Here is a 23,504-nt window from a genome sequence, read left to right on the forward strand (position 1 = left end):
CGGTAACTGAGTGATAGACGGATTCGGTGATAAGTCCTATAAGAGCAGCCGCAGTGTACGCGTCGAAGGCGGTGCTATACATTTAATGCGCCTATCGTACCCAGTACGATACACTGTGGCCTCGTTTCGATGGAGAAGCAGCTCCCAGCCATAGAACCAACCGCTGTGCAATAAAAAAATATATTACTGTAACATATGGCATGGCTCCAACGGCTCCAACTGCCATGAGCAGATGAGCATTCAGATTTCAACGGTCCTTTGCAATACACGAAGTCAAGTGAAATGCAGGTCACTTGACCGTTGCCTTGAAAAAAAAGTGTTCGTTGTTGCTTCCTACAGCACAACGCTTCTTCAAAAGGAGCCCCAGCAGCTTGCTTCCTTCCTCCCAGCAATCCTCTACTGCCTCCTTGTTCCCAGCAGCCTCCTCCTCTGCTTCCAGCAATCTTTCCCTGCCTCCTCGTTCCAACAGCCTACAAAAAAATAGAGAAGCAAACTCAAAACAACTCAGTACTCATATTCTTAGTTCATATGGAGCCCTCAGAGGGAAGTTTTGGTAGGTTGCTCGCCACTGATCCTAGAAATCCAAGAGCAGATAACACAAACTTCCAGCACATCCCAAATTTCACACCCAACACTTTCAACAAGACTCAATTCCCCACCCCACCACCACCATTCAATCACTCCCATTATTCCCAACATAGTCAACCTACTTATGGCATGCACAACTTGAATCCCTTTGGTGGTGTAGGCAACCTCCAACAGTATGCCCAGTTTTCACCAAGTTATCAAGGTTTTCAACCATTACCCAACTTTGGCTTTCCAAGTGGAATGGTTGTAGGTGCTGCTGGTGGTGCATCTTCACATGGCTCAGATTCCTCAACCCCGCAATCACAAATAAGAGAGCCGGAGCAAGATGAAGAAAAAGAATATTCAAGCGCTAGCAGCCCCGATGAAGGAAGGAGGGCTGTGAGAATTAATTACACTGAGGACGATAACCTAAGCATCGTAAGTCTCTGGATTAAGCATTCAGTAGATCCAATTCGTGGCACAGATCAGAGCAGAGAGGCCTACTGGAGCAAGATAGCAGAAGCATTCAACTCGGGCCTGGCTGAAGGTGCAAGAAGAAGGTCAAAGGGACAACTCAAAAGTCATTGGGTAAGAATTAATGCAGCTGTTACCAAGTTCAATGGGGTCTATGGTCGAATGACCTATTGTAGTGGGGAATCTGATGACATGCTAATGGACAAAGCACGTGCTGCATTCAAAAGAGAAAACAAGAAAAAGCCATTTACACTTGAGTATGTCTGGAAGATTCTGAGAAAGGAACCCAAATGGTTCAGAAGTATACCTAGTATGGATTGTTCAGAAAAGAATAAAAGGACAAAAGTAGATGAATCTGGAGCATACACTTCATCTTCCAACCAAGACACAGACGAGGGGGAGACATTCAACGAAGTGCGGCCTGAGGGACAGAAGAAAGCAAAAGCTTGGATGAGAGGGAAGGGGAAAGGAAAGGCCATACCACAATCTCCCCTAGGCTTGCAGCCAGATGAAGACATGGTTTTGTTTCATGATGCTATGTTGAAGAGAGCTAGTGCACTGGAGAAAACAGCAGAAGCATCAAAGGAGCAGGTTAGAATGGAGAAGATAAAAAACTACATGCAACAGTTTGATAAGGATACTTCGAACATGAGTCCAGCAATACTGAAGCTGCACGAACAACTCTTACAGAATCTAGCCAAGGAACTATTTCCATCTCCAGAAAACTAAGCAGATCATTATGTATTAGTGAGGACAGTGTATGTGGCACTACCTTTATGTATTAGTGTGTGGAATTTATGTTATAGTAATTGTATGTGGCACTACCTTTATGTATTAGTGTGTGGAATTTATGTTGTAGTAATTGTATGTGACACTACTATTATGTACTATTTTTAATTATTGAAAATATCAATATTGGTTTCTGCCTGTTTCTGCAATGTGCCACCTGCTCTCCTTGTTCTCAATACCTGAAAAAAAGAGACGTGAAACTCAGAACTAGCTGGTGGAAAAATATTTAATGTTGTTGCAGAAACTAGCTGTTGGATAAACTAGTTGTTGGAGAAACTAGCTGTTGGAGAATCTATCTGTTGGAAAAACTAGCCGTTGGGAAAACTAGCTGTTGGAGAAGGCAGCTGCTAGAGAAGCCATCTATAAATATTGTGAGCGACAGGAAACACACAACTCATTCATTCTCATATGCTACAATTCCTTGTACTCTATTGACCAAACTAGACCTCTACCAACAAATGGCTGAAGACTCTGAAAACCAGTCCATCACTAGTGAGGACCTCCAAAAACTCATGTTGGAGGAAATCAATGACCCAATGGTGGCTCAAGTTGAGGCAAAAATGCAAGCTCGGATTGAAGCTAAACTTCAAGCACGGTCAGGCAGCAGCGTCAACTCGCGAAGGTACATTAATAGGGATCATGAAGCTGGCCATGCAAAATTAGTTGCTGAATACTTTGCTGAGAATCCTTTGTACACTGAGTACCAATTTTGTAGAAGGTTTCGGATGAGAAAGCACATATTTTTGCAAATTGTGAACGCATTAGAAAATTGGTCCCCGTATTTTCAGTTAAGGAGAGATGCATTTGGTAAGGTGGGTCTTTCACCGCTGCAGAAATGCACGGCTGCCCTCCGAATGTTAGCTTATGGATCACCAGCAGACCTTATGGATGAAGCATTTGGAATTGCTGAAACTACAGCTTTAGAGTGTCTAATCAAGTTTGTTCAAGGTATTAGACACATATATGTGGAGAAATATCTTAGAAGACCTAATGATGAGGATATCCAACGGTTACTCCAAGTTGGAGAGGCACGAGGGTTTCCAGGGATGTTGGGAAGTCTAGATTGCATGCATTGGCGATGGGGAAATTGCCCAGTTGCATGGAAGGGACAATTTACCCGTGGTGACTACAAGGTACCCACTATCATGCTCGAAGCTGTTGCCTCCTATGACCGCTGGATTTGGCATGCCTTTTTTGGCACACCTGGTTCCAACAATGATCTAAATGTGTTGAACCAATCTCCATTGTTCACACAAGTGCTACAAGGGAGAGCCCCAGAAGTTAAATTTACAATTAATGGTTCAGAGTACAATATGGGTTACTACCTAGCTGATGGAATTTATCCTGAGTGGGCAACATTTGTGAAAACAATTACTTTACCTCTAACTGAAAAGGACACACTCTTTGCTCAGCATCAAGAGGCAGCAAGAAAAGATGTGGAGTGTGCTTTTGGGATTCTACAAAAACGATGGGCCATTATACGTCATCCAGCACGTCTATGGGATAGGCAAGAGCTAGAAGATATTATGATGGCATGTATTATTCTGCATAATATGATAGTTGAGGATGAGAGGGACTCCTATCAGTTGCATCTAGACACCACATATGAAGAGGGTCGAGCTACCCGACCAATTGAAGGACTAGACCATGGACCAATTAATGGATTTACTAGAATTCTAGAGATCAATGATATGATTCATGACAGAGAGACTCATAAACGCCTACGCGCAGATCTAGTGGAACAGATATGGCAAAAGTTTAGTGGTCGACAACCTTAGAACATGTAACCTGTAGATGTCCTTTACATGTATCTTTTGTTATTTTTAGTTTTTCTATTATTGTTGTAAACATAAATCTATGAAAAAGTACTGCTTAATAGATTACACAAAAAGATTCATTCATCGATGTCAAGGTCTGCAACTCTGCATCCATGTCCATGGCTTCCCTACTGAAAGAAAATCATCAAGTTCTTACCCTGATTAGTGTGCTATCATCGCTGTCTTCACTTCAATCGTGGCCGTCAGTCCCTAGGACGACGGAAGAGGTCACCGTGTCATCCTCCCTCCTCGCAGCTCGCCAACGCCTCCGCGGCCTCCTCCACACGGTCGCGCTGGCTGATGCCGTCGCCTCATGGACTGCAGCAGGCGGCCATGCCCTTCGTCAACGAGAACCATCTGCTGTCGCCGAGGTCTCCCATGGGCACCATCGCGCGCCGCCCCGCGGTACACAAGGAGGATGGGGAAGTGGCGGAGGGCGGATGGGGACGAGGCAGCGGCGGATGGGAAGTGCAGCGGCGGCGGATGGGGAAGTGCAGGAGGGCGCCGCACGAGGCTTGGATTGGCCGGATTTGGCGGATCGACGAACTTGGATGGGAGCCGCAGCGAATCGGCGAAACGGAGAGCGAAGATGAAGAATGGGGAAAGAAGGCTGACGGAGATATTGCGCGAAAGAAACGCTTCGTGTCCTTTTTTTCTATGTGTGGGTCCCGCTATCGAGCCGGATTCGGTTCTATACATTGTGAGCTGAGTACCAGGACCCGTTAAATCATTGGTGGAGCCCTCTATCGAACCGAACCCGGTGCTTCCCACTACGGCTGCTCTAATGTTACTCCCGCTTGATACGAACTGAGGAGAAAGTGTTGACTATTATTACGATGACGTGTTGATGAGATGAATCTGAAACCAAACTGCATCTGTTGCCATATGCAGGATGCAGCCTACCCTAGCTACATGCTGGCTGCAGTACTGCGGGGCACCTTGCACTACCAAAATGGTGGAGTTCTCTTAGTGTTTTTAGGTAGTAATAAAACACTACCACTAGTCAAAACACTAGAGAATCCTCACTAGGAGGTATTTACTAGGGAAAGTTTATACTAAATTTTGAATGCTAAAATACTAGGAGAACCCCACACTACTAGGAGAAATTTAAAAATCTGGTTGTGTTGTTCCTTCCTATGTACAGTAGCCATGCAATGGAAGCATCCATGACAATTCTGCGGTGCTTCTTCCCTCGCTCGGTACGCAGCCATCCAATATCTCTCTCCACACATGTGTTAATTAGCTAGTAATTAACGAGCTAGCAGTAATCCTCTTCTGAAAATATCTCATGTACTACACTACTAGAAAAGAAATAATTGGACCAATGCAAGTGGAGAGTAGTATAGCTGCAGTTGTCCCCCTGCCAAGGTAGCATCTTGTCGATGGACTCGACTATCGAACAAAGTCAAAACTAAACTATTCCATCAAATTTGGGCTGTCATTAGTTACTTGTACTATCGAGCTAGCTACTTTTTAAAGCATGTCATTAGTACGAGAACTGTATATATAAGCACCTAGACCGCGAGCTTTACTTGTTAACACAAGCCTAGCTAGCTATTCTAGCTCGTTCGTTAACTTGGACCAGACCATACTACTCTAGTCATCAGCTAGCTAGCTAGCTCTACGCATAGATTGCCACACACATTTGAACAAATTGTGGAGTGATCAAGTGCATCCATCCATGGAACTCCAATTCAGCAGCAGCTACTACTATGGCCATGATGCCGGCGCCGTCTCCGCCGCCTACGCGCATTGTGACTACGGCCTACAACGCTACGACGACAGCCCCTACTACTCCACCAGCGCTATGGCCTCTTCCGGCTTCTTCCAGCCCTCCTCGGCCGCGTACTACGACGACGATGCTGCTATCGCTTACAGTGGTGATGGTGACCATCACCCTTCTTCCTCGTCGACGGTGTGGGGGGCGTCGTCGTCAAGCGATGCCACACCCTCCCACCACCAACAGCAGCTGCTGCATTTTGGCGGCGGCGCTGATGAATACTACAGCTACCAGCAGGATGGCATGGGCGCGGTGGACATGGACCAGTTCAGCGTTCTCATGGGAGCCACCTGCATCTCCACCACCAGCAGCTCCTCGAGTGCTTCGACGACGACGAACACGCCACTTGCGTATCCCTCGCCGGCGACGACGACAGTGCAATCCAGCGCCGTCGTCCACGGGGCGAGCCCCTGCGACTACCTGCAGCAGGAGGCGGCGTCCGGCGGCGACCGCGACGCGCCGCTGATCGGGGTGCGGAAGCGGCCGTGGGGCAAGTTCGCGGCGGAGATCAGGGACTCCACGCGCAATGGCGAGCGCGTGTGGATCGGCACCTTCGACACCCCCGAGGCCGCCGCGCTCGCCTACGACCAGGCCGCCTACTCCATGCGCGGCCCCGCCGCGGTGCTCAACTTCCCCGTCGAGCACGTGCAGGAGTCGCTGCGCGCGCTGGGGCTCATCAGCGACGGCGCCGCGGACGACTCGCCCGTGCTTGCGCTGAAGCGGCGCCACTGCATCCGTAAGCGCTTGCCCAAGAACAAGAAGGCGGCGGCCGGCAAGGAACAGACGAAGGCGGCGACGAGTAGCCATGGCCATGGGCATGCCAAGCAAAAGCCGCAGGCAGCTTCTTGCGTGCTGGAGCTGGAGGACCTTGGGGCGGATTACTTGGAGCAGCTGCTCGCCCTGTCAGATCATCAATGAAGAAATTCGTCATCGAGCAAATCCTCTGTGTCATCCATCACTGACACATGCATGAATTATCGTGTGCTCAACAAGTAGGATGTTCTGTCCTGCGGTTGTGCGCGATTGCAAGGACAAACATACGCACACACGTGTCATGCACTACTCATGCTTTGTATAGTGGTATTCACATTTATCACTACTCACCAGCATGCCCTTTTGCTAGATTTTGTTGCTAGGTTCAATTCAATCCTAATAAGTTGATTTGTTTTATTTCAATCTCTAATTTGGGCCAAAACAAAAAAAAAAGACTTCCAAGCTAGGCTTATTAGATAATCTTATATAGCGCAAACGCCTAGCTAGCAGCAATGCAAATTGAGACATGGTAATAATCTTGTAGGTGATTTGTGCTAGATTCCGTAACGACGAACCGGTCAATCGATCGAATGAAGTACAATCACATCTGTGATTGCAATAATTTATCTGTTGTTTCATATTGTGCACATATGAATTGCCATGTTTAAGGTCATTCCTCCAATTTATGCAATTTGGGTTAGATGTTTTCATTAGTGTTTCTGTTTCAGCTATGGTTGTCATAACGGATACAGTTTCCGTTTTTCTCTGCTGCGTTTGATATACATCGAAAGGTTGTAAACTGTTAGAGATTCCGCAAGATTACTAATTATTTCCATTTGTGCATGTTCAGGGAAGCAGTACCCCTTCAACAATCTGTGAAAAATCAATTCTTACCTCTCTTCACCTAATAATGTTATGTGTTTAGTATAAAATCACAATAGGCAGTACAAATGTGGAGTTTTACTTGAATCTAATGTTATTTTGAACTACATATATGGGTGAGGCAAGGAGTGGGAGAAAAATTACTACTATGAATATATTTGTACATTCGTTAGAAATTGTTATCAAGTTCTATTGTTTTGTCTTAACCATCCTAATCTTGTCTCTCTAGTCATGCACCGTCCACCGTATTCTTCCTAGAAACCTGACCAATAGACCACAATGATGTTATTGCCGGTCTGTTCTTAAGCTTTAATTAAGGCCCCGTTTGGTTGCTCTTGGTAAAGTTTACCGTCCGTCACATCGAATGTTTGGACACATGCATGAAGTACTAAATGTAGACTATTTACGAAACTAAAAACACAGATAGAGAGTATTTGCGAGACGAATCTTTTGAGCCAAATTAGTCCATGATTGGACACTAATTTCCAAATAAGGCGAAAATGCTACAGTACCTATTAAACTTTAACACCTCTAACCAAACGCCCCCTGATAATACTACTACAAAATCAACTTTTGGAGACTCCAACTTTCATTAACAGAGGTGGCACATTTGTATGGTCATCGCTTAAAATGTAGATCCTTTTTGGAGAATCATGTTTCATGTATAGAGGTGGTCCATATCAAACCTCTATATATGAAAATCAAGCTCGACCCATATGTAACCTTAACTCTAGCACCTACCACACAAGTCTTACACACTCGCCTCCCTACCACAGAAGTCTCTCTCTCTCTCTCAACCGCACTCCCTTCCTTGCTACACTCTAGATCCCCAAGCGCCCTGTCTTCTGGCTTGTTAACCGGCGCCTCCCTCTCCCTAGTTCCAAAGCTAGTGCCCGTCTCCCTACATTGACGGCTCCCAGTTACTCCTATAAGGAGCTGGTGATGAATCCCTAATTCCCTATCGGACAGACTCCCAACTCTATAGCACCACACGCTAAGGAGGTTTTGTCGGTGAAACTCGCATATGAGCCAGGGACAAGATGATGATAAATGTCATGAGAAGGCCAAAGTGTCAATCTCAAGAGGTGGCAATGTTGGATCTCATGAGGAGGAGGTGGCACAACGGCGTCAAAACTCATAAGGGTGAGGCAATGGCAAATCTCGTGTGGTGGAGGTGCTGGAACTCATGCCCGCGTCAAGTAGGATGCAAGAGCGGTTCTCGTGAGCAAGCCAAGGAGGCAGTGGCAATGAATCTCACGCACAGGCAGAGGTGAAATCCTAGTGAGGTAAACAATTGGGTCTACATGAGCTCTGATCCCTCTCCCCATCCTTATATAAAATTACAGCTTCAGATTTAGTTTTGTCACAATCACAAAAAAGATTTAATTTTGTCACCATATACAAAAGAGAATAGAAAAACTACTACACATTCCATAAATTTAATAAGGAAGAAGTCAAAAGTAATCATTCATGGTCTATTTCTCTGTCTTTCTATGAGCTCATTTTGAATATATCAGATTTATCAACGAAATTTCAAATAAAAATTGATTCAAATATAATTCCAAGAATAGTACCTTGTTATAGGTATTCTCATGTTAAAAAATATTCAAGTTACAAAAACCTAACCCAACATGCAGTGTTGCAGCTACCTAGAACCTATACACCTGATAGAGCAACAAACAGATAATTTACAATACTAATATGTTGTCATTGAAAAGGACATGTATATGTATTATGGTGCCGGCACAGGTTCAATGTATATACTCCATTAGTATCATGCACATGCTCACATTACTATGCATCTGGAAGCAAGCAAGGAACTCTTTCCGCGAATCTAGCGCTACTTTACTCATTTTATATATGTAATCATAAGAAAAGAAAGTAGTACATGCTACAAGTATTTGTATGACTCTGTCTACTACCTGTTGTTCATTAACTAATCACCTTGTTCCGATCTGGCAGTGACCTATATCTGCTGCTTTTAGTTAATCACGCTTACAGCTCCATCCATGTTTTTTTAGGGCAGAACAGCATCATCGATGTGCACTACTAGCTTCCCTAAATCCACATGCTGACATACGTATATAGATTCCTGCTGGCTCGCAGTAGGTAACGTACAGCCTGTAATAATACCATAAATTGCTGATGTGAAAGCGATTGCCATGGAATGAGAGTTTATACATAAATAAACAACAAAGACCAGGGGGCTCTTTTTAATCTAATTCAAATTCAGTAGGAGCCAAAACTGACTCTCGGAGAACTCAAATGGAGGTGGACCTTGAAAACCACCAAGAAGCAAGAAGTGCAAGTTTCTCCTGAACCCTTTAGAAGTAACCTTATTTTTTTTTAATGAAGGGATCCGGCGCGTACTTAAACTCGTATAAATTTTGCAGAAGCTGTGCAAAAATTCTTGTTGTTATATGTAAAGCTAGTTTTGACAACAGAAAGTACGATAGTCTTTTGTTATTCTACCCTGATCCAGATATTACTCATACACAACTGGCAAGCAACCATCTGATTAGATAGTATACTTGAAGTGATAACAGGGTAAACAATTAACTAGTTCTAGTCCAACGTTTAATTTACATACACTCCATCCGTTTGTTTGCATATTTTGGTCAGCTATACGTACTATATACCTTTTTTTCCATCTTACAGATTTTCTTCATGACTATAAATATTGCAGAAATTAAGTTGACTAGGATGCTATATATATGATTGATCCAATATTATACTGTACTAAATATAGTGAAACTTTGTCTTATTTCTTGTAGTTAATTTTCAGTATTGTTGTTGTGACATCAGAGCACAAATTATAGAAGGTGTTCAGAATTTGATAGTCCTGGTGTGATATATGTCTATAACACAAGAAGGCTAATAATGTTTAGCTGATAAGTAACGACTGTGTACAGATGGACACATGTGACGGTGATGACGTTACGTATTTTGTCGTATCCAGCCGCCCTACGTCAGTCATATGTGCATGTGCAGAGCTGAGGTCTATGACATTTTTTTTGTCCTATATATACCTAGAACGGTAGTAGCTAGTAAAAGATTAGTATACGCTCGTAATTTAGTACTCGATTGTTAGTAAAGTAAAGTATAACCTGTCCCTCTTTTACTATTCTTTTTTTAGTACCAGTAGTACTGCAGTACTTGTAAATTTTGATATTGTCTTCTCTGTGTGGATCTAGCTGCATGGATAATGAATATCTATTATTGATCTATGTGAGTATTAGCATGTACGAAAAAAGAAAAGGTGAGGAGTCAAAAAGCAATTTCAGGTCTATCGTTCATAAAAAGCTGTTGAGAATTATATTTAATGAGTAATTAGTAGATAATTTTCATCATTAAAAATCCCCAATGACAATTCCCATAGAAGGTACTCCATCAGTCATGAAATAGAGTGCATTATGACTTCTAAAATTTGTATTAAAATATAATGCATTATACATAATGATTATGTTTCGATTTGGTAAGATTTGTTAAAAAGAAAGCTACGATTTGAAAAGAAGTTCTATAATTAGAATAATCTAGGGGGTATATGCGTCACTTAAGTATTCTCTTAAGTTGTTTTAAAATTTATAGAACGCATTATATTACATGATAGATGGAGTAGAGAGGAGCGTGTGCAGTCTATCCGCACGCTCTCTAACGAAGAAACTACACTCCAATTTGTGTATCTTGCTAATATACTCCTCGGTCCTAAAATATAGTGCATTGTAGCTTCTAAAATTTGTATTAAAATATAGTGTATTCTAAGTTTGTTAAAAAAAACCATAATTTGAGGAAAGACTCCTTAACTAAATATAATCCATGGGTACCTATGTCATTTGAGTATTCCATTAAGTCATCTTAAAAAATTAAAATGCTAGTACAAGACAAAGGGAATACTAATTAGAAGTTATAAATGGAGACCTCATTTTAATTTTCATCAGACAGGCTATAAAAAAGATGGAACATTCTCACAACTCCAAACATCATCACTAATAATAGTAATTGGATTTTTTTACAATTTATAAAAGAATTACCTACCACTGCAATTAAAAAATACATAAAGTTAACCCCACCTCCTATTTTTGCATCTAAACTACTCATCTGTGCTATTATGAAAGATAATTCAAAATAATCTCTAACTTTGTACATAAATTACCTACATATGTCATTATGAAAAATAATTCAAAATAGACCCCAAACATTGCATATAAATTATCTACCTTTGCCATTATGAAAGATAATTTAAATTAACATTGTAACTTTGTATCTAAATTACCCACATTGATGATTAATATATATATATATATATATATATATATAATACCCTTAATGATTTCATAGACTACCAACCTTTTTCACTATGAAACCTCCTAGGTCAGCATGCAAACTACCTATATATGTGAAAGATAATATAAAGTATTACTGTTATATTTATATTCTAACTCGGTCACTATAAAAAATATAAACAAAAAATATGTTAAATCTACATGTAAATGCTAATATATATTGTTACAAAAAAAAAAATTTGTATCCATGAAGTCAGGGGCGGGTCTAGGCCCGGGCTGCCCGGGGTGTGGCCCAAAAATCCATTTAATACCTCCATTATCCAGCCTAAATTAGCCCATGAAAATATATATATTTAGCCCTACCCGATGCAGCCCAAAATACCCTTACACTATTTTTTGCCCCCCTTAGAGATGTTTCTGGATCCGCCACTGCATGAAGTATGAGACATATATTCAAACTTCAACAACCAAGAAACTTGATAACCATAATGCTATGTTTCACTATACATACCAAATAAACACGTATACACTATATTTTCCGTGCATTCAACTTAACACGTATCATCCTTATAGGCTTCCTCCCAACTACCCGAGTGAATTGCCAGGGCAATTTGCTTTGCTCGCCAAGCCTTTCCATAAGTGACCTCTTACCCAACAAAAGTGATTATGGTCTCCTGCAAGAAAGACACTGATACGTCGTTGTCCTTATCTACAAGACCCAATATACGGCGAGCAAGGTACCGAGCCGTCAACTGGAGATGATACCGTTTGCCCTCGTTAGTCTGGCATCTGTGGGGCTGCTCCACTGAAGTTTCCTTCCACTTCCCATCACTCGACATTTTTCCGTGCATTCAACTTTCATGAGCACGGGAATCCTGCCTTACATACTATGTGGAATTTTACCTCCTTGTTGGAATGCCGAACCGTGTAGGGGCTATGATGATACACAGCATAGTCCTGGAGGAACAACTTCATCTCAGACATCGTATTAAAAAGCATTCCCTTCCTAAGTATTAAATTTTTATGGTTGTACAATGATTCCTTACATATCTGCAAACCCGTGTCACAAACCGCCATATGTGACATGCTGACATCCATATAATTTGGGACACCGGTAAAGGGCAAGCCAGCCTCCCTCAGCTAAGCTCTGCCGATGTATAAGAGGGTGGTGCAACGTAAGGTTTTGCCTCCCTAACCCGGCCCCATCCTTTATATTCCTCTCCATCATCTGGATACCCTGTGGCTAAAGTGCCCGGAGTCTGCACGGCATGCAGTACCTCAAGCGGCACTCCTGAGGGCATGCCACAAACAGGTGTACACATGGCAGGTGGATCTCCTTCCACATTTTCTGATTCGTCAGAATCAGTGCTAGCATCATCACCAATCATTTCTTCCTCTGCCGCCTCCTCCTCCTCTTGTTCAAACTCGTCTACATCAAAATCATTGCTTATATGACCAATTGGAGGAGAATGAACCCGCTCCTGCGTCCAATTACCATCCAAGTCCATACTCTCCATAGTTTGTTGGACCTGCACACCACAATCTCCTTGAGTACCACCGTCGAAGGACGGCTCCTCATTCTCAACATTCTCCAACACCAACTCAGCCATGCCGACATTCGAACCTTAGATGACCCTATTGTATCGGGACCGCTCAGCTTGGTTGCACAAGTCCATCATCACATAGTGTGCCCTATTCTTTCCAAACATCAAACCTACCCTTTAGTGTGAAAGCATCGCCAAACTTCAAACTCAAACAGTCACATAGAGCGCTGAAACTAGGGGGGCCATCATACCATTCCAATTCCTCATACATATCCTCAAACTTACAATCATCTCTCCTAACACTTCCTCCATAAAAAACTCTTACACCGTAATCCATCTACAAAACGATTTGACATCCGATGATCAACTAACAAATATGGTAGTACTAAATACTAAATAACTAACTAACTAAGTACAGTAATAACTAACTAAATTATTAACTAATTCCGACATAACCAACTAACTTACTAACTACTTACTACATAACTAACCCTAAACCCTAAATTATTAACTAACTAACTAAAAACATACTTAACTAACAAAAATAACTAACAAAAATAGCTAACAAAAATAACTAACAAAAATAACTAACAAAAATGACTAACAAAAAATATACCTTAGGCCGCCGGAGGGAGGGGGCAGAGGGCCACCAAGGCCGCTGGAGGGAGGGGCAGGGCGGCCACCAAGGCCCACGGCCACCAGGGAGGGGTGCGGCGAGCGGCGGGCGCGGCGACGTGCAGGGCTACGGGACGGGGCGGGGCGTGCGAAACAGCAGAGAAAGGGATGGGCGGGGCGGGCCATTTTGTCAGGGTATACCCCGCCATGATGCGCGGCGGGGTACCCTAGCCCGCCATGATGCGTGGCGGGGTACTCTTTGCCACGTACCCCGCCACGTGTCGGACACGTCGGCGGGCCCTCTCCGTATCCTGCCACGTCAGCAGCAGTAACCTGCCACCATGCATGGCGGGGTACTGTGCTTTTGCCACGCCATGCATGGTGTCGGGGCCAAACGGCCTAGATTTAAAAATATTTTCAAAAGCGGATCAAATTTGTAATTTGTTTTGAATTTGGGCTAAAAATAAAAAAAAAATTCCCCAGCGGTCGGTGGTTCTTCCCTGCTTGGCTCTCACCCTCGGTCCTAGTCATGCGACTCAATTTCAACTTTTCCCTTCATTTTAGGCTTTTAGCTATTTCTCTCTGTACATATATGGAGTAGTAGCTACCGTCATGGAAAAACTTTCTGGGTCCGCCGCATAGCGATGGTTACGTGGAAGAAGAAGACCACCTCAGAGGTGAAAGTCGCCGCGAATATGCTTCCGGTAAGCTCGAGTTGATGGCTTCAGTTCAATGCTAAACTCGGCGTGTGGCTTTTATATATAGGACGATTCCGGAAATAAAGTTCCCTATATATTTATAGGGCTTTTATAGGGCGTGTGGCTTCAATGCTAAACTTCCTGGAATAAAGTTCACTATCTATATATTTCCACCCTCTAACAATCTCTCTACATCTTTTAGACACTCTAGAGAGCTCAACCCACTCTTAGCAAAAAAGAGAAACTATTGGGGCGTATTTTTCTAAAAAAATCTCTATTCCTATCACTACAAAGAACTAAAAATACTTATAGAGTTGCTCTTATCAGCCCTTGATTGTTTGATTTTTCCAAGAAAATTCCATTTGAAATTCTGATATATCCTTGTCAGCAAGGATGTGCTACACCATGTGGGCTGGCCTTTAGCACGAGTCCTCGTCCTTGTCACCTCTGTAGCGCTGGCCGCCCGGCCCAATAAGCGGCACATAGGATAAGGCCGGAGGCCCAACTGAAGTCGGAGCCTGCCCAACCAACCAAACTATACTGCCTATTTAAACTAACGAATCGTTCAAGCGCGTGCGTGCAGAGCCACGACGAGCTAGCTGCAGCTGCACCCGATCTGCTTTCAGAGATGCCGTCGTCAACCCTAGGTCGTCGGAAGAAACAAGCCAAGCTCTCTGCTCCGGTCGCCCTCACCAACGAGAACGATGGCCAGCTGCCGACCAACGTGGTGTATTGTACGAGCTAGGTCCTGCTCCCCCTCCCGGCCAAGGAGCTCTGCCGCCTCCGCCTCGTCTGCTGGTCATGGCGGTCGCTCACCTCCGACCCGGGGTTCGCCACAAGGCCCACGCTTCCCTCCACCCGCCGCTCGTCGCCGGCATCTGGAACCACACCGAGGTCCACCTTCTTGACCTGACTGCTGTACTAACATCGTCGGGCGGTTTCGCTTTCGAGGAGTGGACGGCCCAGTACTTCGCGGACCACTGACTGAGCCGTAACAATTCGGACAGTGAGCTCAAGTTCAGTCGAAACAGGGAGAATCTCCAGTTATTAGTGTTGGATGGCTGCCTCTGGTCACGGCACATCACAAAAATCTGGATTGCTCAATGGATATGTGGTTTCTATCGGACATGGACATCGACAAAAGGGATCTGGACGACTGGACCAAGAGAGATATTCGATTCGTTGCGTTCCCTGTTGCAAGGAAGATGATGCATATATATAGGCCTTGGCATCTCCACTACATGTTTTGGACGACGGAAAGATACTCATGCGGGTAGCCCAACAGGAAAGGATCCTCGGAGTAATACGATCCAACAACAAACATGTACGCTAAGCTAGCTAGTATGGAAGAGTATTGTTCCGTGCGCGGTGCGCATGCATATAGGAAGCCTTTTGTGTTCATCATATCAGGCCTTCCGAGCTGAGCATTGGGTAGGGTGTAATATAATCACATCTAGGAAGCAGCGAATCGAGCTTGATCAGCAGGGTGTACCGTACGGTTCTAACCCGAGGAACTCACCAAGTCAAATTCCTATATATACTTAGTAATGCATGTTAGATTGATCTCAGGCCCAGCCCAACGGCTGGGGCCTTCTTCCCTCTGGATCGCGCCCTGATCGGGGGCGCCCAACCGATCAATGGTTGGTGGGCTCCCGATGCGCTGCGCTATAAAAACAGGAGTGGGGGCCGCAGGCACACTAACCTAAATTGGCTGTGCACACAACCCCACTCGACAAACCCTAGGCCATCCGATCGGCTTGCGCAGGGGCGTCGGGAAGCACCACTGCGCCACTCTACTACTCCATTGTCGTCGGTCAGTGCCGGTGGAGGCCCGAACGACGACGAGATCTACTCCGCCATCGCGTCAACAATCTCAACATGGACGCCGCCGGATCCGCTCTCGCCGGGAACGCTGATGGTCGAAACCCTAACCTATCTGTTTCTCTGTTTCTAGCAGTAGATTAATCATATGCATGTACCACTGTTTACTACCGTTTACTATTTGTATCCCGAAACCCTGTTCATCCTATTGCTAGTAGATCCTGTAGATCTATCAATGGTATCGGCCGATCTAGTAATAGATCGAGGTTTTTCGTGATTTACCCAGCAAGAACAGCAAGTAGAAGGAGGGAATTTTTCCAAATCCTAAATCTAACTCAGTCGAAACCAAGAACACCCTAACCCTAGCGCCCAGATCCAAACGCAAAACACTGAGAATAGGGTTATCCTAACCCTAAAAGCACAGATCACAAGCAAGATCAAAGGGACACCCTACCTGTCACGAGGGATGGAGGCGGAGCGGCCGGCAGACGCCCGGCGGTCCGTTTTCCCTCGTGGGTGTTGTCCAGACCAGCGAGGCAACGCGCTCGAAGCCGCTCGATGGCAGCGCGCTCCGCAAAAGCGAGCGCGCACACCGGCGAGGGGCTCGGGGCGGCGCCGTTTCTTCTCCAGCCGCCGAGATTGGCGCTGCTTCTGCGGCATCCATGATGCTGGCGACGGCGCGGACTGGAGAAGCAGAGAGCAAGAACTAGGGTTTCTGGGAGAGAGAGAAAGCCGCGCGAGGGAGGGAGCGGTGGCGCCTCTGTGTGGCGCGCCGGATCGCCGCCGGCGGCCCTGAGCCCGAGCAGAGAGAGGGAAGAAAGACAAATGGCTTAGGGTTTCTGGAAGGAGCTGGTGGCCAGGATCCCCTGGTTTTGTTCACGCGAAATTGAAGGACGGCCGTCGGATCACATCCAACGGCCAAGATCAGCCAGAATCGCGCTGGGCCACTTTCGGCCCAGGCGGGAGCGTGAATTCCCGGCCTAGGCCCAGGTTGCGGCCTGGGCGCGGGGGGCGTCAGCGCAGGCGTGCGGTTTTCGGCCTCGGGCCATCTTGGCCTGTTGGGCCGCGAAGTATTGGGCCGAGAAGAAAAAAAAAGGCCGCGCTGCTGGGCCGCTTCGGCGCGAGCCGGCCCAGAATGCGGTTTTTCGCCAGCGCCTGCGCCCACGCATGGGCTGGCCCAAAACGCATAGAGGCCTAGTGGCCAGCTCAGCATCAAATAGCACAGAAAGTTTTCCTTTTTCCTTTTAAATTTTTCAGAAGCTTTTGGATATTTTTAGCCAGTCTTGACTCTATTTAATTTGCACCAATGTGTATATTATTTAGAAAGCACAGTAACCAAGTTATGCTTCTGAAAATAGCAAGTAAATTAATGTTTTCCGCTGCGCAAGATATAATTTTAATTCTCATATTAAATTGAACCAACGGGATATTTAATTTGAGAAACCGAGTTTTAAAGCCCAGAATTTTGTGATATTGTTATTTTTTGACCAACGTTAATAATAGCAATATTGCAAGTTCCTAGTTCTAATTTTATGCATTTATTCTATTCTGCCCAACGGTGATTAGAATTTATGTAGAAAGTTAATTTTTGTATATCTTGATTTTGACCAACGTTAAATTAAGATATGCAATTATTTTTCCTAGATTTAATGTTGATGTTCTCACTATTTTCTCATATTTAATTTCAGACCAAGCGCTGAATGCGATGCACTTCATCAGTGCAATCCCAAAGCTGACGGGGCAGAACTATGTTCTGTGGCGCGAGGAACTTGATGCAGCTCTAGCACTTGCTGAGATAGATTTGGCTCTTCAGGAGCCAAAGCCCACTGAGCCAGAGGAGCCCGAAAGGGCTCAGAATGAGACTGATGAAGCTTTTGCTAATCGGAAGCGAGACTTTGCTCCCATCAGAGCAAAGTATGATCTTGAGAAGTACAAGTGGGAAAAGTCAAACCGTAAGTGCAAGATTGTCATCAAGAAAACCATCACAGAGGGCCTAAGAGGTGCCATCCCAGAATGTGACACAGCAAAAGAATACCTTGAGAAGTGAAGAATCAGTTTACTGGTTCCACCAAAGCTCATGCTTCTACCCTGATCTAGAAACTCACTAACATGAGGTTCACAGGGGGAAGTGTGAGAGAGCACATTCTGAGCATGAGCACCATGGCAGCCAAGTTAGAGAAGCTAAAGATGCCCCTCGCTGATGGTTTCATCATTCACCTAGCTCTAAACTCACTTCCCAAAGAGTATGAGACTTTTGTTGTTAACTACAACACACAGCCAGAGGAGTGGGATTTAGAGAAGGTGATTGCTATGTGTGTGCAAGAGGAAGAAAGGCTCAAGAATGTAAATGGTGCTTCTGTGAACTTTGTGAAAGGAAAGAACAAGAAGCCATTCTACAACAAGAAAGCTCCAGATGCCTCCACCTCCCAGAACAAGGGAGGAAGCTCTTCACAGCCAAAAGCACAGCCAAAGCAAGACAACCAGCAGAAGCAGGAGGATCCAGATCGTTGTAGATGGTGCAACGAGAAAGGGCATTGGAAGCATGAATGCCCTAAGTTCATGAAACATTGCCTAGTGAAAGGTGAGGACATTATAACTTTTGTTGATGAATCCTATAATATCTAAGCTATGATAGATCCACATGGTGGATTGACTCAGGTGCAACTGTTCATGTTGCAAACTCTTTGCAGGGATTCAATGGAGGGAGAACCCTTCAAAGAGGAGAAAGACAGATTAAGGCAGCCACTGGTGTTGAAGCTGAAGTTCAAGCTATAGGAAATTTATCTCTAGATTTAGCTAGTGGCTTCACTCTTGAGTTGCATGATGTTCTTTATGTTCCCTCTTTAGCTAGAAATTTAATTTCAGTTTCATGTTTATCAGACTATGGTTTTGATTGTCATTTCAGCAAGAATGATTGTAAGCTACAGTTAAATAATAAATGTGTGGGTCTTGCCTTCCGACAAGACAAACTTTATTTATTATCTATGTCTGAGAATGTGAATGCTGAATGTAATAATGCTGAGAATGCAATACCCGCAGATGCTAGCAAGAAAAGAAAGAGAATTGATTCCTCATCGAAATTATGGCACTGTCGCTTAGGCCACATTTCGAGGGGGAGAATAGAACGCTTAGTCAAAGAATCAATCCTCCCACCACTAGAACTCTCAGAGTTAGAGCAATGCGTCGATTGCATTAAAGGCAAGTTAGTAAAGAACATAAAGAAAGGTGCTAAGCGAAGCACGGGAGTACTAGAATTGATCCACACAGACATCTGTGGACCTTTTCCAGTGACATCTGTGGATGGTTTTGATTCCTTCATCACATTCACAGATGACTACTCTCATTTTGGATATATCTATCCAATCAAAGAACGCTCAGAAGCTCTAGACAAATTTAAGATATTGAAGGCTGAGGTTGAAAACCAACTAGACAGAAAAATCAAAGTAGTAAGATCTGACCATGGGGGGGAGTACTACGGTCGACATACCCCTTATGGACAAGTTCCTGGACCTTTTGCGAGGTTCTTACAGGAAAATGGCATAGTAGCCCAGTATTCAATGCCAGGGGACCCACAACAGAATGGAGTAGCAGAAAGGCGTAACCGTACTCTAATGGATATGGTGCGCAGCATGATGAGCTATTCCACTCTGCCACTGAGTTTGTGGATGGAGGCCTTAAAACTGCCATTCATATTCTCAACAGAGTTCCAAGCAAGTCAGTACTTAAAACACCGTATGAGTTGTGGACCGGCAGGAAACCCTCAGTCAACCATCTGCGTGTCTGGGGGAGCCCTGCTGAAGCAACAGTTTTTAACCCAAACATAGGAAAGCTAGACCCCAAAATAGTAAGTTGTCATTTTATTGGCTATCCAGAAAAGTCAAAAGGTTATCGTTTCTACTGCCCTGGTAGACATACCAAGTTTGTGGAAACGAGACACGCTAGTTTTCTAGAAGATCAGATGATCAGGGGGAGCAAGGCAGCGCGAGAAATTACCCTTGAAGAGAAGCGGGTGTTCGTGCCCATTCCCATGGTGCAAGAACCCTACTTCACGCTGCCTGTTGGATCTACACCAGTAGTGACAACACCTGCTGCTTTTTCGCCTATGGCTAATTCGGAACCTGTCCTTCAGGAGCCGAATGAACCCATAGTTGAAGAACAGCAGCCCCAACAAGAGCAACCTCAGCAAGAAATGCCAGTAGCAGAAACTTCTGGTAGACCTCAAAGAGCGAGAAAGTCTCCTATTCCAGATGGCTATATAGTCTATGAATGCGAAGAAGTTCAGATGGAGGATGAACCCACTTCATTTGAAGAAGCCATGAGGAGCACCGAAGCATCTAAGTGGCAAGAAGCCATGGAAGATGAATTAAAGTCTATGAGTACCAATAAAGTTTGGGACCTAGAGGAAATTCCTGAAGGAGCCAAAACAGTAGGCTGCAAATGGGTCTACAAGGTGAAACGTGACTCCAAAGGGAACATAGAAAGGTACAAAGCAAGACTGGTAGCCAAGGGTTTTACTCAGCGAGAAGGGATAGATTATAATGAAACATTCTCTCTCGTCTCGAGTAAGGACTCTTTTAGAATCATAATGGCCCTAGTGGCACATTTTGATCTAGAATTGCATCAAATGGATGTGAAGACAGCTTTCCTCAATGGGGATCTAGAAGAAAGAGTATACATGGCACAACCGAAAGGTTTTGTTGTGACAGGCAAAGAAAGAATGGGCTGTCGCCTGAAGAAATCCATTTATGGATTAAAGCAAGCATCGAGGCAGTGGTATTTGAAGTTTGATAAGACAATCAGAAAGTTTGGGTTTAAAGAGAACGTTGAGGACAATTGCGTATATGCAAAGTTTAAGAACGGGAAATACATTTTCCTAGTACTGTATGTAGATGACATTCTACTAGCCAGTAGTGATGTCACTCTATTGCAGGAAACCAAGAGATTTTTGTCCTCAAATTTCGATATGAAAGATTTAGGTGAAGCTTCTTTTGTCTTGGGCATAAAGATTCACCGAGATAGAAGTCGAGGGGTATTGGGATTATCCCAAGAGGCATATGTAGAGAAAATATTGAAGAAATTCAATATGCATAAGTGTAGACCTTCACCTGCTCCTATAGTAAAAGGTGACAACTATGGGGAACATCAATGTCCCAAGAGCAAGTTCGAGCGCGATCGCATGCAAGCCGTTCCATACGCTTCAGCTGTCGGAAGCTTACAGTATGCTCAAGTGTGCACACGCCCAGACCTGGCTTTTGTGACCGGGCTACTTGGTAGATATCAAAGGAATCCAGGTATGGAACACTGGAATCTAGTGAAGAAAGTCTTAAGGTACTTGCAAGGCACGAAAGGGCTCATGTTAACCTATAAAAGATCTGATGACCTACAAATAGTAGGGTATTCAGATTCTGATTACGCGGGAGATGATAGAAAGTCTACCTCAGGGTATATATTCACTCTCGCGCAAGGAGCCATATCATGGAAGAGCTCAAAACAAACAATAGTCACTGCATCGTCCACAATGTATGCTGAGTTTATTGCTTGTTATGAGGCATCAGGACAGGTGAATTGGCTTAACAAATTTATACCTGGTTTAAAGGTGGTCGACAGCATCGATAAACCACTAAAGTTGTATTGTGACAACGAGCCAGCAGTGTTGTATGCTCACAACAATAAGTCAATCAATGCCGCCAAGCACATTGACATAAAATATTATGTTGTCAAGGATAAAATCCGGGATCACGTCATAAGTCTTGAACATATAAGCACAGAAAAGATGCTAGCGGATCCGCTTACGAAAGGCTTACCGCCCAGTGTGTTCAGAGAACATGTAGCCGGCATGGGTTTAAGGGAAAGCCTGTGATTCCTGGATAGTGAGGGGCCCAATGCGAGAATTCATCTCTAAACAGAAAAGTGTTTGTGGCTGTCTAATCTAGCAGTGATAACTGTTAAGATGAAGCATGCTCAATACACTGATTTGTGATGGGGTGAGTTGACAAAGAGAGAAAGCATAGATGAGATCAAGGGGGAGAATGTTAGATTGATCTCAGGCCCAGCCCAACGGCTGGGGCCTTCTTCCCTCTGGATCGCGCCCTGATCGGGGGCGCCCAACTGATCAATGGTTGGTGGGCCCCCGACGCGCTGCGCTATAAAAACAGGAGTGGGGGCCGCAGGCACACTAACCTAAGTTGGTTGTGCACACAACCCCACTCGACAAACCCTAGGCCATCCGATCGGCTTGCGCAGTGGCGTCGGGAAGCACCACTGCGCCACTCTACTACCCCGTTGTCGTCGGTCAGTGCCGGTGGAGGCCCGAAGGACGACGAGATCTACTCCGCCATCGCGTCAACAATCTCAACATGGACGCCACCGGATCCGCTCTCGCCGGGAACGCTGATAGTCGAAACCCTAACCTATGTGTTTCTCTGTTTCTAGTAGTAGATTAATCATATGCATGTACTACTGTTTACTACCGTTTACTATTTGTATCCCGAAACCCTGTTCATCCTATTGCTAGTAGATCTTGTAGATCTATCAATGCATGCACCTGTGGCTTCTACTACTGATTTTTAGTGAAGCTTTGAATCTGTTTAGAGATGATTTGTCCAAATGAATAGTTTTTTATTTTCTAACCAGGCTGAGGATTCTAAACGTCTGTACAAATCAATGGACCGTACGTGGCTGAGGATTTGTAGGGGTGGTTGAAAACACAGGTTGCGCTCCTACGAATTTGTATTTTAATTTTCTCAAAAAGGGGTGCACAATATAGCCAATAAAAAAATTACTAAATGTTGGTTCCGAGCGGAACTTGCGACCTCAGGCTCACTCCACCTAAGGCTCTACTGGTAGCATCTCCAATGGTTTACCATTTTCACTTGCTATCCTTGTTTATTTGGCAAAAACTATAAATTTGATTCTCCAAAAGTTTGTTAAAGGATTTGCCAAATTTTGAGGAGTTGCTATCTAGGGGTGCTCCACGCGCAAATTTGCGCGCATTCCGTGACTTGCCATCGCGTGAGGAAGCCTGTGCCGCCCCTTCTCCCGCGTTGCCTCGGAATTTTCCGGACTCCTTCCCGCGCGTCTCCAAGTCTCCTTGCTCGTCATATAAATCGCCGCGCCGTTCGGTCTCCTCGCCGATGAGATCGAGTCCCTCGCGTCGCTGAATAGATCAAGTTCGTCGCGGCACCGGTCGGTCCCTCGTGCTGTGGTGGTCATCGCAGCCCCGTCCTCTTGCCTCCGTCGTCTGCACGACCGTCCTCCGTCGTCATCCGCGTGGCTGTCCTCCGTCTCTTGTCCGTTATCCGTGCGGCCTCCGTTTGTCCACTACACCACAACCTTTAATCAGCGACTGACTTGAAGTTGTTGCAAGGGGTGTACAGCAATAGACAGTCCGTTGCTAAAAGTTATAGCAACGGACCCTAGCAGATGCTGTTGAAGCCGTCGTTGTAGGTATACACGCAGCCGTCCTCTGTCGCCGTCCACGC

At 44.8% G+C, this 23,504-nt stretch overlaps 1 long non-coding RNA gene and 1 pseudogene across 1 annotated transcript; one reads left to right on the forward strand and one right to left on the reverse strand.

Moving 5' to 3' along the window:
* On the reverse strand, nucleotides 356-3,885 carry LOC110432155. Its single transcript, XR_002449556.1, has 3 exons — nucleotides 3,805-3,885; nucleotides 1,523-2,009; nucleotides 356-470 (listed from the first exon to the last, which is right to left on the reverse strand). It is a non-coding gene; the product is annotated as an uncharacterized LOC110432155 (long non-coding RNA).
* On the forward strand, nucleotides 5,329-6,423 carry LOC8063675 (annotated as a pseudogene).

The sequence above is a fragment of the Sorghum bicolor genome, chromosome 2 (assembly GCF_000003195.3).
Source record: "Sorghum bicolor cultivar BTx623 chromosome 2, Sorghum_bicolor_NCBIv3, whole genome shotgun sequence".
Lineage (NCBI taxonomy): Eukaryota > Viridiplantae > Streptophyta > Magnoliopsida > Poales > Poaceae > Sorghum > Sorghum bicolor.